Source organism: Protopterus annectens, chromosome 2.part2 (genome assembly GCF_019279795.1).
Source record: "Protopterus annectens isolate FY-2018-M chromosome 2.part2, PAN1.0, whole genome shotgun sequence".
In the NCBI taxonomy this organism is placed as follows: domain Eukaryota; kingdom Metazoa; phylum Chordata; order Ceratodontiformes; family Protopteridae; genus Protopterus; species Protopterus annectens.
This window is the reverse complement of record NC_056730.1, coordinates 346,245,420-346,263,661: the sequence shown is the minus strand read 5'-3', so window position 1 is coordinate 346,263,661 and position 18,242 is coordinate 346,245,420. Positions and strand designations below refer to the sequence as shown.

The 18,242-nt window shown below is 41.9% G+C and overlaps 1 protein-coding gene across 1 annotated transcript in view; it reads right to left on the bottom strand.

The window, feature by feature from the left end:
- Positions 1-18,242, bottom strand: part of COL19A1 (collagen type XIX alpha 1 chain) — a gene marked incomplete in the record, with an annotated part of 3,251,042 nt that overhangs the window by 677,179 nt on the left and 2,555,621 nt on the right.

The window sequence follows — 18,242 nt, the reverse complement described above, 5'->3', positions numbered from 1 at the left end:
ACTTGTTTGAAAGGGTATGCCAACAGTATAGTGTTGACCAAAGGCTCTGGGTATGGTTCCTGACCCCCTTACTTCATGGGAAAGCTATAACTTGTATATCACAAATGCTGGACTCTGTCTGTTTTGATTATACTGCTGTAAAAAATGTCTGTTAGAATGTTTTAAGCTAACATCTGAAATAGGAAAAAGTTTCATGAGCATAGACGCAAGACAGATGAAAATTTATGTGAAGATGTTGCTGAACTGAGCACTTATTTTCATAGCTGGGTGAGTGAATGTCAGGTCACCACTTCTGAAGGGCTGGCAGACCTTTTGGTGAGGGAACAAGCCCTTAGCACTTTGCCTGAGGACCTGAGGATCTGGTTAGCTGATAGACAATGTGCTACTTCAGGTGAGTTGGGGAAGAAAGAAGACCTATACCTGGCAAGCAGGGCAGTCCTGCCCAGGAAGGGGACCCCCAGTACTGTTCATGGGACTAAAGGAACCCATGGTGGGCAGCACATACTGCCCCAACAGAATCTGCCAGTAGCAGGGGAAGCCACTAGTCCAGGTACATGTCCAGGAGCTAAGGTGAAATGTTTTGAATGCAACCAGTAGGGCCATGTGGCATACAGGTGTCCATGGAGGCAAGGTGGGGAACCAAAGGTGAGGGCGCCAGTAAGTGGGAAAGACAAAATGCCAATAGTAGGTTGTCTTGAGATAACAGGGGTATTTAACTACCATCCTGCAGATGTCCTGAGAGGGAAGGATTTGGATGAGGCAGTACTATGTACTTATGCAGTTACATGCAGTCAGGCTAGGAGACAAGCATGTGGGTCTGGTAGCCTGGGGGAGACCCAGGCAGACTGCATACTTGCAGCCAGGACTGGTGAGATGGTTACTTCAGGGAGGGAGCTATGCTGTAGCAGTGAAACTTGAATGTGAGCCACAGCTGCTTGTGGGTACTGATGTTCCCTTGGACAGGGTAACTGCAAAGGTAGAAGTGAGTAGTAGTACCCAGGCTGACAGTGAGGCACCACTGTCAGAGGATGCCAGACTTCCTGTGTAAGGGGAGCTGGGAAGGGTTACAAGGAGAGAGTTGAGACAGGCTCAGCTCTTAGACCATAAATTGCAAGGCCTGAGGCAGGTAGCTAGGGAGGCACCTGATTCTCAAGGGAAGGGGGAATCTGTATACTGGGACAAAGGGTTACTATATAGAGAGTGGACCCCTGAGGGAGAGCTAGAAGGTGAGAGAGTACAGCAGTTGGTAGTGGCTAGAACTTACCATCTGGCGGTTCTAGTCATAGCCCATGATATTCCCTTTGTAGGTCATATGGGCATAAAACGTACAAAGAGGTGTATTATGCAAAAATGTATTGGCCTGGAATTTCCAGAGATATAACAGGGTACTGCAGGACCTGTGAGCAGTGCCAAAAGGTAGGCAATGCAGGAGACAAGGTGAGTGCTCCTTTAATGCCTTTGCCTGTGATTGAGGAGCCATTTCAGAGGGAAGCTATGGATATTGTAGGTCCTCTGAGCACCCCAAGTTCCACAGGGAAAAAGTATATCTTAGTGGTAGTGGATTATGCTACACGATACCTTGAGGCAGTGGCTTTGTCCTCCATTGAGACAGAGAAGGTGGCAAATGCTTTGTTAGAGATTTTCAGCAGGGTAGGCTTCCCAAAAGAAATACTGTCTGGCAGAGATGCCAATTTTATGTCAGACCTGCTGGCTTTTCTGTGGAAGTCCTGTGGGGTGAAGCACATGAAGACCACCCCGTACCATCCGCAGACTAATGGTCATGTTGAAAGTTTAAACTCTACAATCAAGTCCATGTTATGGGCATTTGCAGATCAGTTTAAGAGGGAGTGGAACAAATATTTGCCCCATCTGTTGTTTGCTTGCAGAGAGGTTCCCCAGGAATCCACAGGGTTTTCACCCTTTGAGTTGCTGTATGGGCATAGGGTGAGGGGACCTCTAGATTTATTTTGAGATGAGTGGGAAGATGAGTGTGAGTCTCACAAGGGCATTTGTTGTGGCATACATTCTAAACCTCAGGACAGGGCTCTGGAAACTCATGGGCTTGGCCCAGGAGAACCTGGCAGAAGCCAACAACACAAAAAGGTGTGGTATGACAGGAATGCTCAAGCTAGAGAATATGCTGTGGGGCAGCAGGTAATGGTTCTCATTCCTGTCAGACACAACAAGCTGCGAGCAGCTGGGGTGGGACCCTACAAGGTGGCAAGAAAGGTAAGTGATGTTAACTACATGGTGGAAGTGCTAAGCAGATGTCAGGGGCACAAATTGTACCATGCTAACATGATGAAACTTTACCATAATAGGGAGGCCCTTGTGCTGAGCATTTGCAGTAGATTGCAGGAGGAGTTTGAGAGAGATCTTGGGACTGATCTCCTCAGTGAGGCTCGGGCTGACACCTCAGTGGAAGGGTTAGCAATGTCCCAGCAGCTATCTCCTACCCAGGTTCAAGAAATCCGAGCAGTGTTGCAGGAATTTGGGGACATGTTCACTGGGAAACCAGGGTGCACCCACCTGGTGCAGCACCAGGTGGATACAGGACCCCAAAGGCCTATTAGGCAGGCCCCTTATAGGGTGCCTGAGAGAGTCAGATAGACTCTGAGGGAGGAGGTACAGGAGATGTTGCAACTAGGGGTGATTCAAGAGCGCAGCAGTCCCTGGGCCTTGCCAATGGTGCTGGTGCCAAAGAGGGATGGCAGCACTAGGTTCTGTGTGGATTACAGGAAATTAAATAGTCACACAGAGTCAGATGCTTACCCCATGCCTAGGACAGATGAAGACCTAGAGCAGCTGGGTGGGGCTAAGTATCTTACAACCATTGATCTTACCAAGGGTTACTGGCACGTGTCCTTGACTCCCAGTGCTAGAGAGAAGTCAGCCTTTGTGACTCCTTTTGGCTTGTATGAGTTCACAAAGATGCCCTTTGGGATGAAGAATGCCCCAGCAACTTTCCAGAGGCTGGTGGATAATATCCTAGCAGGAGCAGGAGGGTTTGCCCTTGCTTAACTAGATGATATTGCCATCTGCAGCCATTCCTGGCCAGAGTACCTTCAGCATGTCAGGGAGATGCTGGGCAGACTACAGAGTGCAGGGCTGACCATTAAGCCGAGCAAATGTCAGGTGGGTATGGCAGAGGTCTCCTACCTAGGACATAGAGAGGAGAGTGGTAAGATAAGACCAGAACCTGCCAAAATGGAAGCTATTCAGGCATGGCCTGCACCTGTTACCAAAAAGCAGGTGAGGGCATTCTTAGGGACAGTAGGGTACTACAGAAAGTTCATCCCTAGTTTTAGTACCATACCTGCTCCCCTCACAGACCTGACAAGGAAGAACAGACCAGATAAGGTAGTGTGGACCCCAGCATGTGAGCAGGCATTTCAGAAGATTAAAGAAGCTTTGGGAGGACCTCCCTGTGTTAGCCAGTCCAGATTACAGCAAAGAATTTGTTGTGCAGGTGGATGCTACAAACCATGGGGTGGGGGCTGTACTTAGCCAGATTTCTTCAGAGGGTGAAGAGCACCCAGTGGGTTATCTCAGTCATAGGCTTCAACCTAAGGAGGAATGCTATGCAGCCATAGAAAAGGAATGTCTAACCATAGTGTGTGCATTGCAGAAACTTCAGCCTTATCTGTATGGAAGAGAATTCACTGTAATGACAGATCACAACCCTCTAACATGGTTAAACAAAGCCAGCCAGCAAAATGCCAATTTGCTAAGATGGACCCTGGGGTTGCAAGCATATGATATGTCAGTGCAGCACCGCAGTGGGATTAGTAATGCCAATGCAGATGGGCTCTCAAGGCAGGGAATGGAGTGAGGTACCCTCAGATAGAACTAACCCTCTCAAGTGGCATTTCTTAAGGGTCACTTGAAAAGGTAGATTGAGTTCTCCAGGAGGAAAGAGATGTGAAGGTTGAGGAAAGATGGGCAAAGGCTGCCAGCCTAGTCAAATGGAATTTGATACATAATTCTATCATTTGTATATATAAATGTAAAATACAGGCTTGTGTTCTTAAATGAAAGAACACACCATAAAATGTGAACTTCAAGATTGTTGCAACATTGTCACCTGCTTGTAAGGTAAACTAAGCCAAGCATTTCAAATATTCTTTCAAGTAAAATTATCTAAAAAGTGGTGCCGAAGCAGCTGGCTGAACACATTCTTTCTATTGTCTTAACTTAAGGAATAATTGCTAGAGTGTACATGTGAAATGTCTTTTATTGTTGTAATTTCCTGAGCAGGTGTTAGATTGCTAAATAATGCAGTTGGTTGGCCTGGGAACTCCAGACTAAGTGCCAAAATTATGTAATGTGAATACTGGGAAAACCTATGTGTCAAAATGATGTAATCTGGGAGGGCCTAGCAAAGATGTTTGTTAGTCAGTTTAAAACTATTGTTCAGAGAGAGACTGTGAGCATTTTTGATCTTGATATCCCACTTATCAGCACTCTACCTGCTGTCTTATGTAAGTAGTGTCTTAGAAATATGTTTTCTTGTAGTAATAGCTAGAAACTCAAAAGAAAGTTAGGCAAGTGTTTTTCTGTTATACCAGAACTTTCCTACTGTATTGTTTTAAGTTTCTATGTGATCTCTGAACCCTTAGACATCACTGTGGTGTAGTAGAATTGTATTGTGTTTTTAATTATTTATTATTAACTATTTTTAAAACCTTTACCTGTGGCTGGTTTGTGTAGAGATAAGTAAGCTCTAGATTACATTGCATATTTATAGAGTTTATTGTAATAAGCCATAAGCCTTAGACTGAATAGTCACATTACCAATTTGATAATAATATTGCACAGTAATAATTGGACACCCTTTTCAGGGTCTTTGGGTAGCTGATAAGTATTAGCTGGTGGTGGCAGAAATTACTACTGTATAGTCTGGGTAAAGGGGCACATCTGGAGAATCTGTGTCAGCCTTTCCCAGCAGTGTCTGTGAAGTTGTATAAATATTTTTCTCAAAGTGTGTGTGGTGTGTTAGCTACCTGGGCAGGGGCACGAAGCACTGGTGGGACAGAGGGGGTACTGGAGGTTAGCTTGCCAGCTAGGCTGAGATCTGGACCCTATAACTGTGCCAGTGGGGAGTCTAATTGGGAACCTGGAGAGCAAGAGAGCAACCAGCTTCAGACTGACTGTGATCTCTGTGTGCACTTAAGGGAAATTGTACTTTACGTTGTGTATTTGTTATCCTTTCCTCTTATATGAGACTCCCTCTCTGGTGTTAGTGATGAGGAGTGAGGCTTCTTGATTGCTGGGCCAGGGCACGGTCATCACAAAAGGGTCACAGTAATAGCTTTATTATTCAAAGTCAGTTTATATAGTTATGCTAGACAGGCCAAAATAGAACTGAGATAAATAAGGGCTGGACTTGCACAAGTAATCAGTGAACTAATACCATTATAAGCATTTTTACAGAAAAAAAAAACACATTTCTTCTGGCTCCCTTTCAGAAACCATATTTCCATTTTTACCAGCAGGAAACTTTCAATTTGGCCCCTTTAAGATGTCAGAAAAATGGACCATCTTTCATGAGCCTTGTCGAATACGGTATTATATAACCATGCAGGGGGTGGCCTAGCATTTAATAGAGGGGGTCACTCAGTCTGTTTTTATACCTTTGGTGTAGTGTCCTAATTTTTACTCTTCACTGAAGTTTTTAAACATATCATGAATAAAATAGTTTGATTGTCCCTATAACTAACTACAACTTGTCAGGGAGGCAAAAAAAGTCAGGGGAAAAGCTCACTTAAAAACTTGCATACACTGCAATGTTGCAAATATGCAATAACATTGTTACTTCCGTTCCTGGACTTTCACCAGTTTATTTTGTTGCTAGTATTACAGCAGGCTCCCTATTAAAACTAAACCCCCAGCCCAAACCACATACTGCAAGTCACAAAAAACTAAATCTTAAGGTTCATCATCTTCTTCCTTTCCACTGAATATCATTGCCACACATTTTAAGAAATGGTTACCATTTACTACAGGGTCTGGTGGGTGACATATTTTGGCTATCTGTTCAGTTTGCATTTGAACATTGGTATCCCACAATTCTATTGGAGTGGGCGGGTTCACACAATTATGTATACAAAATTTATGTTAATCAGCGTACAGATTTGTACCTATTTTTCATGGGCCTTTGTCCAGATTTTTGATGTTTCCAGGTTGAGAGGTATGGTCATCTTGCAGCTGGGTTTAATATGATTTGTTGAGTAGTGATTCAATACACAGTTTCTTATTTTGTAATGGAATGATAGAGACCTTTTATTTATCAACCTACTTAAATTAAGACAATGAAGTAACACATTTTAGTATTAGAAACACAACAAATAAAACATCAGCATTATCTTATTGTCAGTAAAAAAACCCATTAAAAGTAAATTCACAATTTTTGTACAAAACACCTGCCTTCAGATCGATCTGGTAAAAAGTACACTATTTTTGTTGGTGCTTTTTCCCCATCTGCCCTGCAAACTGCTGGGGCACCCCTATCAGTGACAAGCCTATTCATTCTATAGCAGTAGGGAACCTTCTGTCATTTCTCCTAGGGTGACAGCTGTCTGAACAAGCCATCAACCAGGCAGACATCATGGTGCTTTTGTCAATATCGCAGCAATAAAAACATTTGATAAGAAAGGACCTAACCACCACCCCCTTTGGTGGTGATGCAGGCACCTACATCAATATAAGGATCAGCTATGCCATTTATAAGAGGATTTTACATGCAATAATGTTTTTTTTTAATTCATCAAAAGAATGGTTGTGTATGTGATGCACTATTACTGGACAAGTAATCAAGGAGCCTCAATCCTCACCATGGGCAACAGTAGGGGACCTACACTGGGAGGATGACAGGTACACACACAGTATTTCCAGATGCAGCTCTCTGCATCAAGTGCAATTTCCTGTAAGAGCACGCAGAGACCACAGTTAGTCCGAGACTGCTTTCTCCCACTTTGTCCAGATCCCACAATAAGACTCCTCACTGGCACAGCTATAGAGATGAGATCTCAGCTGAGTGGCCAAGCCAAGACCTCCAGCACCCTCTCTGTAGCTGAGAAACACACTCTTGGAGGTTTGTTTTACACACACACACACACACACACACACACACACACACACACACACACACACACACACACACACACACACACACACACACACACACGCACACACACACACACACACACACACACACACACACACACACACACACACACACACACACACACACACACACACACACACACATACACATACACACACCTGGGAAAGGCTGGCATAGGTTTACTAGCTATACCCCCTTCTGCCCAAACTATAAGATAGTTATTACTGCTACCAGCTAACTCTCATGAGCTACTTTAAGGCCCTTAACATAGGGTGTCCAATCTTACTGTGTAATGTTACTATCAATACAAATGGTAGTTTGACGAAGAGCAAGGCAATTAGGAGTCGCCTACACAGTGTCACCAAATAAATATGCAAGTACTCTCAGAGCATAAATATGTCTAGACAGACCAGCCTCAAGGAAAGGTTTAAATATATTTAATAATAATATTAAAAGAACAGGAAAATACCCTGTATATATTTACAATGACAGCAGAGTTCAAAATTATAGGAAATATTTCAAACATCACAGGACAGTCCCAAATAAATAAAGAAAACTATCTAAGTTATGCTTTGCTATATTCCTGACTATATCTAAGAGAATTACTATAGCCTAGTATACTTACTTAATTAGAGCAGCAAGGCAGATGTGGTGAATAGATCCTCTAGCTGATGTCAGGCCAAAGGCAGAATACAGAATGCAGTCTTACAGAGACTTCTTAAATTAATATCTGAAATAGTACTGCTGGGATAGCTTGCAGAATGACATAATTTATTGTCATCTGTCTCTATCCCAGTTAAAACCTTCACTGCTGAAAGCTACCACTATTTAGCATCTACATGTGAAAATGCATACACAAGGGCTTTTCCTCAGATCTTTGCAGATCTTGGTAGTCATAAAACAATAAAACACTTCCAAGACAATAAAGAAAACTTCTTGGCACAGACATTCTGTCTATTGCTGCACTGAAATTGAAAGATAACATCTTTTTTATGGCCTAGCCATAAAGTAATTTAATTTGAGCTACTTTTTTCTGAAGTTAACCTTCTGTGTTCTAATTTCCACTGTTAAAATATATACATTTAAACAGTTACAATAGTGTATGTACATTTCTGTTGTTTTCCAGTAGGGTAAGCTGTGGTTACAATTTTAAGCTCAGTACTTTACAAACCGTTTTTAACACACACTTCTGTACCAGCAGTTTGATAGATACATAACATATGGTTCTAATACAGTTGTAACACAAGGATCTTACACCAATCATTTCAATATTCACCAATGACATGTAATTATTTACAAAATTCCAGATAAATGTGCTGGCAGTATTAGCTTTTGTGAAAGTGTAAATGTTGCCTTTAATCTTTTAGAAAAAAAAAGAGTGACTGCCATACACTAAGAAGGCTTAAGGGACATATACATTATGCCTTGATGTGAAATGTCTAAGAGTTTTACAAAATACCCATTTGTCCTTATTTTGCCAAAGAACCATTGGCACTAAATTTACAGGATATCGTTTTGAGATTTAGCTATTTGCTGAAAGAGCTACTTTCATCAAGGCTTTTCAGTTTATATTCAGAAGGGTAAATTAAAAGCTTTGAGCTCTGTATTATGGATAGCCATTTTGTGGTGAACAATGTGATGGAATGCCACTATGCCCCAGGTGTTATATGGCTTCCTCGGTTTGAAGCTGTAAGAGACATATTATAAATTATGTCTTAAGATAGCTTTTGCCTATGTCTCTCTCTAATTTTTTTTTCTAAAATACTGTCACAGAAAAATCCAATAAATAAAGCATGAAACATCCATGTAATGTAAAGAATTTTGTCTTTTTCTTATTTATGAAAATTATTTTATTTTAGGTTTTATTAATTTCTTTACCATGTTAGTGTACTGCTCAGTGTTAGGACCATATCAGTTAATGTGGAAAATGATGCACCTTGGATGGTAATCAGTTCCTGTCTAAAAACAAATATTACATCCCTTTTCCATTATTTTACCATGCTTTTACCATGTTTTGAACCACCAGATTATAAAACAAAGTAAACAGTGCATCTCCTAAGGATATTATACTGAAAAGTTCAGCAGAGTTCTAAACTGTGACCATTCATATTTTACATATTGACCTAAAATCTCACCTGAAACAGAGGAGGTACAGTATCACCCTTTATGTTACTTATTCAGTTCGGCACTACTCCCAGGTAGATAATGTTTCACTAAATACCTTACTTTTTGATAATTTCCACCTACAGGGTTGATTCTTTTATAGCAGGCGTCCATTGACTGGACATATAGACAAGTATTTGTGTTCCAGTCATTCCGACCATCTTAGCTATCTATTCATCCTTATTTCATTAGCAATAATTTCAGAAAACAACTTTAAAATTTTATTAAATCACCTTTGAGTCACATCCAAGCTTCAGCGCTCAATAACTTGAGTGCTAAAGCAGCCAAGATTAAATGGTGTTTACCACATGAAGGAGTCTCTTCCATTATATCAATTATATTATCTTTATCACTGTCCTCGCCTCTTTTTTATTCAAACAGATGCTTAAGAAAAACAAACAAAAACAAAGGTTAATTCATTTAATGATAAATTTGACCTGTTAATAACAGCCTGCATTTAAATTGGAACATGTGCACTGAGAGAGAGCCTGACAAGACTATCTGCAAATATATAGAGCTGAGTATATTTTTCTGTATTATTCTGTATTATAGAGCTAAAGTGTTGCTTAGATATCTGTTGTCTTACTGTTCTGCAAATATACAGAGATCAGTATATATTTTTCTGGTTTTATAATTTGCACTGTGATTCCTCACATCTCTGTTGAAACTGTCTCCCCCACCCCCCCTCCCTGTTCTTGGTTGTAGTTTAAATTTGGTGGCTTTTGCAGTGCCCGCCCCACTGTAGATTTGATCTAGGACACTCCCCCAGTCCCATCTCTTTACCGCATTCTACCTAATAAACCCTTTCTGCACTTGCTTTTAGTCCTTTTTAATTTAATTACATTTTTTCAAACTGTGTATGGACTAATATTGCTACATACTCAAGTGTGCCAGCTTGCATTGCATGTGAATTGTTTTTACTACTGTTTTTGCTACTTTTTTGAAAAAAAAAATTGTAAGCCTGTTTCCTACCTTTCCTGTAATTAGTATTCCAGATAAAGATTTGCTATATCCAGGACTGTTTGTAAGCTTCTGAGCCCCCCAAGCCTTTCTGTGTTGGAGGGAAGCCTTCTAGCTTATCAGTGGGAGTGGTAAGCATTAGGTAACCTGCCTACCACATAAAGAGTGGTTCTGGCCCAGAATTTGTAGTTATTGGCCGTTTGGGCGGTCTTCTATATCTCTCAACTTTCTGATTTGAAGGCCTGCATTTGCACTTGCTTTTGTCCTGTAACTCCTGGGCCCACCTCATTTGCTCACTCAAAAAAAAAAAAAAAAAAAAAAAAAAAAAATGAAAAATGTATCCACTTTTACTGTATTTGTGTTTCTTCCTACTTTATTTTGCTTTTGCGTCATCTTAATAGTACTCAATTGTATTTATTACTGCTTGGTGTAACTCATTCTAAGCCTTTTAGTTTAAGCACTTGGGCTTCAAACCAGATGTTTTAAATTAAGAAGGTTTGTGGTCTGCACTGTAGTGGCAGAACAGGTAGCTTACATCCTTCTAAGTTGGGAACTGCTGATTGAGGGCTCAGTGTCTGTTATTCTAAAAGTGTATTAATTCTGGTTTAAGCACTTGGGCTTCAGGCCAGATATTTTACATTAAGAGGGTTTGTGGTCTGCACTCTTGTGGGAGGAGAGGCTGGACTCTGCCCTTCTGAGCTGGGAATTTATGGTTAAAGGCTTATAGTGCCTGCATATTTGAACTGCTTCTTACTGAAATTGGTACACCTTGTTTGCTGTAGCATAGACTAGATCCAGGCCTGCTGAATCTAGCTTTGTTTGTATAACTTGAGCACTAATCCAGGCATTCTTTAAAGTATTCAGTTGTATTTATTACTGCTTGGTAGTAACTTGAGTAAAGTGTAGCTATCATTCTAAGTCTTTTGGATTAAGCACTTGGGCTTCAGACCAGTTGTTTTACATTAGGAAGGTTTGTGGCCTGCACTGTGGTGGCAGGACAGGTAGCTTACATCCTTCTAAGTTGGGAACTGCTGATTGAGGGCTCAGTGTCTGTTATTTTAAAAGTGTATTAATTCTGGTTTAAGCACTTGGGCTTCAGGCCAGTTATTTTACATTAAGAAGGTTCATGGTCTGCACTCTTGTGGGAGGAGAGGCTGGACTCTGCCCTTCTGAGCTGGGAATTTCTGGTTAAAGGCTTACAGTGCCTGCATATTTGAACTGTTTCTTACTGAAATTGGTACACCTTGTTTGCTGTAGCATAGACTAGATCCAGGCCTGCTGAATCTAGCTTTGTTTGTATAACTTGAGCACTAATCCAGGCATTCTTTAAAGTATTCAATTGTATTTATTACTGCTTGGTAGTAACTTGATTAAAGTGTAGCTATCATTCTAAGTCTTTTGGATTAAGCACTTGGGCTTCAGACCAGTTGTTTTACATTAGGAAGGTTTGGGGCCTGCACTGTGGTGGCAGGACAGGTAGCTTACATCCTTCTAAGTTGGGAACTGCTGATTGAGGGCTCAGTGTCTGTTATTTTAAAAGTGTATTAATTCTGGTTTAAGCACTTGGGCTTCAGGCCAGTTATTTTACATTAAGAAGGTTCATGGTCTGCACTCTTGTGGGAGGAGAGGCTGGACTCTGCCCTTCTGAGCTGGGAATTTCTGGTTAAAGGCTTACAGTGCCTGCATATTTGAACTGTTTCTTACTGAAATTGGTACACCTTGTTTGCTGTAGCATAGCCTAGATCCAGGCCTGCTGAATCTAGCTTTGTTGGTATGCTTGTTGTTTGTTTGCTTGTTATTTCCCTGAAATGCTAATTCCACCTAAAACGAGGCTTTTCAGCGCTTCTGTGCATCCCTAGTGATATCTGCATTGCTTACTGTACATATTTCCTTGCTTCACTTGAAAGAAAGTTACTGTTTGTCGTTTTTGCATTTAAGTTACCTGTAACACATTGCATTTAAGTTACCTGGCACTTGCTCACTAAAGCAATTATATAAGTCAGCACTAAAAAATCAAAAGCACTACACCCTCGCAAACTCTCCTGGAGTACCTTGTTCCCCATTGGCCCTTTTTTTCAATTATAAAGGAATTTCCAATACTATTCTAGCATGTCCAAAGGTCAGCTGTCAATCTCCTCTCCGGTCCAGCTGGTGAATCTGGGAATCTTGAGGTAATGTTACAACTGCCTCATGTACACACACAACCCTCTCCTCCTCCAAACAAATTCCAACACATGTGAGAGATGTAACCATATAGCCAAACTGGAGGCTAAGCTCTCTCAACTCAGTACTGGCGTAACCAGTCAGGAGGAGAAGGAAACCACACTCACTATGATTCCAGTCTCACATAGACCTACCACGACAGCAAACCAAACACATAAACACATAAAAACATACTCGGAGGCTCTAAATAAAAATCTGCCTAAACAGCAGAGACCTCCAAAGCAGACATCCAAGCAACCGCTACCCCAAAACAAAACACATGCAACACATAGCTCACAAAGCCAGTGTGCCGAACAGTCACAGCCCTTAAGGCTAAACAACACAGCTGATACACTTGTAATAGGTGACTCTATCGTCAGGCACACTGACGTCCCGCTCACCAGGCTGAACAAGGAGAAGGTCACGGTGAGCTGCCTGTCGGGCGCTAGGATCCGCCACATAACACAAGCACTCAGGTCACTCCAAGGCAAGTACAAATATGACTCGGTCATTGTCCATGCTGGTGTGAATGACCTGAGACGTACCTCCCTGGACTACATGAAAAGAGACATAGAGGAGCTCTCAGAGCATGTAGCCCAGGCCGGTATGACCCTGACCTTGAGTAGCATCTTACCCTCACCAAGAATGATGCCACAATATGAAGACAAGATGATCAAGTTCAACAATTGGCTTAAGTATTGGTGTCATTCAAAGGGGATCCAATGCCTGTCAGCCTGAGATGACATGCTCGACAAGCCATAATGCTTCGCTAGGGACGGCTTGCACCTGTCACCCCTGGGCTTTCAGATATTGGCAAAGGCTCTTGCTTCCCCCATAGTGCCTTTTTTAGGCAAGGCTCAAAAGACAAACCCACCTCCATAGGTATCACAAGGGATAAGAAACTAAGAGTAATGCTACTCAATGCCAAAAGTCTAAACCTCAAGATGCACGCACTCGAAACTCTCCTTAGCATGGAGAACATCGATATCTGTGCAGTAACAAAAACCTGGTTCAAGGCTCCCGAGAGCACCCCAGCACTACCAGGTTATACCTCATACCATGCTTTTCGGCCCCAAAACTTGGACCGAACCACAAAAGGAGGGGGAGTATCAGTATTTGTCAAAGATACCCACACCTCCAGGTTGGTGGCACAGCACAAAGCATCAGAGACTATCCATGTGCAACTAACAGTGGGTAAAACTGCCTTCCAGTTTATAGCCTGCTACAGACCACCCTCCCAAACCCAGGAACCCCACTCGGCTTTCCTGAGAACACTGGAAAATATGAAGGTCTCTCCAAACACCATTATATTGGGTGACTTCAACTACCCAAACATAGACTGGGAGCATTACTCTAGCTCCAACACCCTAGCCCAAAGGTTCCTAGAATTTGTAAACTCAAATGCTATGGAACAACTTGTTACCACTCCCACAACAGGGGAAAACATACTGGATCTGATCATCACCAACATGGAGACTCTACGCTCCAGACCAGAAGTGTATCCTTCACTGGTAAGATCAGACCATAAACTAATCTCACTGGATATTCACATCTGACCCCACCCCCCCTGCCCAGAAAACCACAGTGAAAAACTTCTCTAAATAAAATTTCACACTCCTCAAAACCGAGGTGGAATCCTTCAAAGCCCCTGAGCCTGTGGAAAATATGGCCCAGACCGCAGAATCCTTTATAAATGCATTCTATGAACACCTTCAGGAATGCATGGATCATGCAATCCCAAATAAAACCAAGACCCAATCCTCCAAAGGCAGACATCCTGTCTGGTGGACCCCAGCCATAAACAAACTATAGAATAGAAGGAGGAAGCTACTACATGATAGAGCAAAATCCCAAAAAGGGAAGGCATCTCTGATCAGTATTACCAAAAAACTACGGGTACTCATAAAATTGTCTAAGGTCAGCTTCGAGAGAAAAATTGCACAGGACACTAAGGATAATCACAAGGCTTTCTTTAGTTATGTTAGGAACCTGGGTGGGAATTCCCAGATATGCTTAGAATTAGTCCAAAATGACAAAAAATACATCAAACCCACAGACATTGCCAACATCCTAGCTGACAGGTTCAGCGCAAACCCCCACCAAAGGGCAAATATCTATCCCAGCAGAGTGCTGCCCCCCTGACATCTCAGATGCTCAGGTAAGAGCCGCCCTCTCCAAAGCAAAAAACACAGCATCAGTGGAACCAGACGGTGTCCCGGGCTGCATCCTACATGAACTCTAAGAAGAGCTAAATCCAAACATAAAACTACTGTTCAGTCTCAGCCTTACTACAGGATATGTACCCAAAGAGTGGCGTACAGCAACAGTGGCCCTCTCCATAAAGGTGGTGCCTCAACGGATCCTGGAAACTATCGCCCCATAAGCCTGACTAGCTTGGTCTGCAAAGCTATGGAAAGGATCTTCATGGACCTCATAAATAAAGCTATTGGGGACCTACAGACACTGGATCCTACCCAGTTCGGCTTTGTTAAGGGCAGATCCTGCCTCTTAAACCTGGTTGATTTCTTTGAAACAGTCACCAAGGCCATTGACGAGGGGAAGGTGGTCCACACAGCCTACCTGGACCTCGCAAAAGCCTTCGATACAATACCCTACTTGGGCATTATAGATACGCTCACAAGCTTAAATATAAACCCCTATGTCACTAGATGGGTTGCAAACTGGCTCAAGGACAGAACCCACATGGTTAGAATTGCTGGAGCCATGTCAGACTCCAAACCAGTTACAAGTGGCATCCCACAAGGCTCAGTCCTGGGACCACTCTTGTTCGGTATATATTTCTCGGAGGTACAGGCCAACACGGAAGGATTGTGGCTGACCAAGTTCGCAGATGACTGCAAATTAGGCGCCATAATCGACTCTCCAGCCGACACAAGCATCCTCCAAAAGGGCCTCATAGAAACAGACAACTGGTGCCAGAGCCATGGCCTCAAGCTAAATGCCAAAAACTGTATAGTCATCCCATTTGGCAAAAACAAAGTGCCCACAAATTACCACATAGGTGGTAATCCATTAAGTACAGAAGAAGTAATTAGGGACCTGGGGACCCAAGTTGATAGCAATCTCTCATTTGAGAACCACGTGGCCAAAGTGATTAGAAAAACATTTTATACAGCTCACCTAATCATGAAGGGATTCACATCTAGATCAGGGGAGGTCATCGTGCCTCTTTACTCATCCCTCATCAGGCCCATAATTGAGTACAATGCCCCTTTTGAGATGTACCTCACCAGACACCTGCAGCAACTGGAAAGACCCCAAAAGTACCTCACCAAGAGGATCAAAGGGCTCAAACAGATGCCATATGCTACCCGGTTAAAGAAACTCCAGCTCTACTCAGTGGCATACCGCCTGCTCAGAGGCGATCTGTGCCTGATGTATAAAGCCATGTCCAACCCAGAATTAATGGACATGCTGCACCTCAGAAAATCCAAATCCCATCAAGCTACGCGCTCGAGAGACTTGAACCTCAGCACTGAAATAAATAGGACATGCTGGAGGGACAGATTTATAACCCAGAGGCTCCCTTCACTCTGGAATAAAATCCCAGTCCAGGTTAGGCAGAGTCCCTCATTGACTCTCTTCAAGAGGAATCTTGATGAGTGGATGGGAGATCGGAGGTTTACCCCGGGTATCACTTCTGTGTCACTGTTAGACAGAGGCACAGTATACTAACCTCAAAAAAGGGCATAGCAAAATTAATTTAAAATGGGTGGCGAAAGCCAAACACACTCTGGCTAGGCTTATAAATGCCCTAGGGCAGATAGCCTAGTATGAACCTATGATCCTATGAACCTAAGTGTCATGTTGCTAAACTATTATGAGGAAGTAAGACAGCTTGATATTGTCAGAGGTACACACAAGTAATACAAGTAATACAAATAGACTGAGGGAAACATAGATTAACAATTTTCAAGCACAATTCAAGTAGAAGGCAGAATGTGTTTACAAATGATTAAAAGGAAAGTCAGAATGCATGGTGAATAAAATCATTTAATACACTAAGCTGTACCACAAAGATCAATAATGAAAATGAAAACCTACGAATTTTAGCTTTGGTGTTAGAATATATAAAAGTGATACACAGTAAAACAAATAAACCACAAAAATGAACTAAACATGGAATAAAGTGTAATATAATAAACACGAGGGTATGTCTCAAAGTGGGAGAATGCAGGAGAAACACTAGCAATATGGGATTTATTCCTTGCAAATTTACTGAAAGGAGATGGGCAGGATATTGACTGTTCTTCTTTCTTAATGAAGATGGTAGGATAAGGCAGGGTTAGCTCCTGGTTACAAAGGGCATTCAGCAACTGCCACACTTTGTAAAATATTATACTCAGTGAACCGTGTCACACATATGTATGAAGTTATGTGCATTATTTCACATGATACTGTTTGTGGGTTCTAGATAAGGTGAAATATCAAGAAAATATCTTTGCCTCAGCAGAGGAATAAAGGCTTCCATTTGTTTCCTACTGAAAAGCATGGTCATGGCTAGAGCAGCATTATGAAGGTATTATGAAGAAAAAAATTAATGGATTTATGCTCTCAAAAGGAGAAAGTGAGATGATGGCAGAGTTCTTCAGTCACAGAAAAGAAGTAGAACAAATAATGAAGCAATTACAGTAATTCAAAAACTGAAACAAACTTTTATTACATTATGGTATACATAAGAAGCAGACAGTTAACTTTGATGGCAAAACGTAAAAGAAGAAGAAAACTCTGTATTATAAATGCCCAATGTGGAGATTATTGATATGATTTAATAAGAAACACTGTGAATAAATAATATCTACATTTTTGATGAGTTTTTTGGGGGGGGAATGCTAGGGCTTCATTTGGCAGTATTATTACATGCGCATCTTTTCTCCTTTGCCTCCTTGACATTACATGTGGAAATTAAGTTTGGCAACAAACTAAGTTGTCCCGGGACATCTTCATGAGGGCTTAGATTGATATTAGTGGGAGTTAAGTGTGTTGGGGAGGTGAAAGGGTTAAGTGGAGGCAGGGATGGTCAGGAGGAAATGAGATAAGGATGGGGAGGGGCTTAAGAGGTTTAGACAAGTGTAGCTGGGTGAGCAATCACATTTTTTCGTGAACTTTTTATGCTGCAGGCTCACATCCTTGACGACCCATGGGGGCTTTGGTCAGGTAGGCCTTGGTTTGATGGTGGGTGCATTGGGAGGTGAGTGGGATGGGGTTTGGAGTGAGTGTGTTTGGATTATTTGGTTACTAAAAAATGTATTTATTTTTTTGAGCTTGGGGTACAGGGTTTCATTGCTGCTGTTTCTCCAGTTTGTGGAGGGAGTTCGGGCTTCTCAGGTTCAGACAGGAGACATCCTGGTTCGAGTGGGTTGGGGGCTTGTCTTGCTGTAGCTCTGGTTGGGTAGAGATTTTGTGGTGACATTTGTTCACGCATTGCAATGCTGTTTTTTCTTTCCTGTGGTTCTTTCAATGGTGGTTGTGTCTCTATTGGCAGTTTCTGATGCTGAGGTGTATTTTAGTTGAGTTTGGACTATCTGTTTGGGCTATGGTAGCTGAGGGGTTCTATTCACTGATGGAAATTTCATAATTTTTTTCATCTCAAATGGTCCTGCTAACTATATAGAGCTGAAGTTAAGCTGCTAATCAGCGTGTAGCCATCTTAGAAGATCTCATTTACCACTGTTTGAGTACAGAATTATGCCATTACAACAAAATGGCTGTTAAATTTACAGTTGTTTATGGGAAGGAGAAGGGAAATAAATTTATTTACCTCAAATGA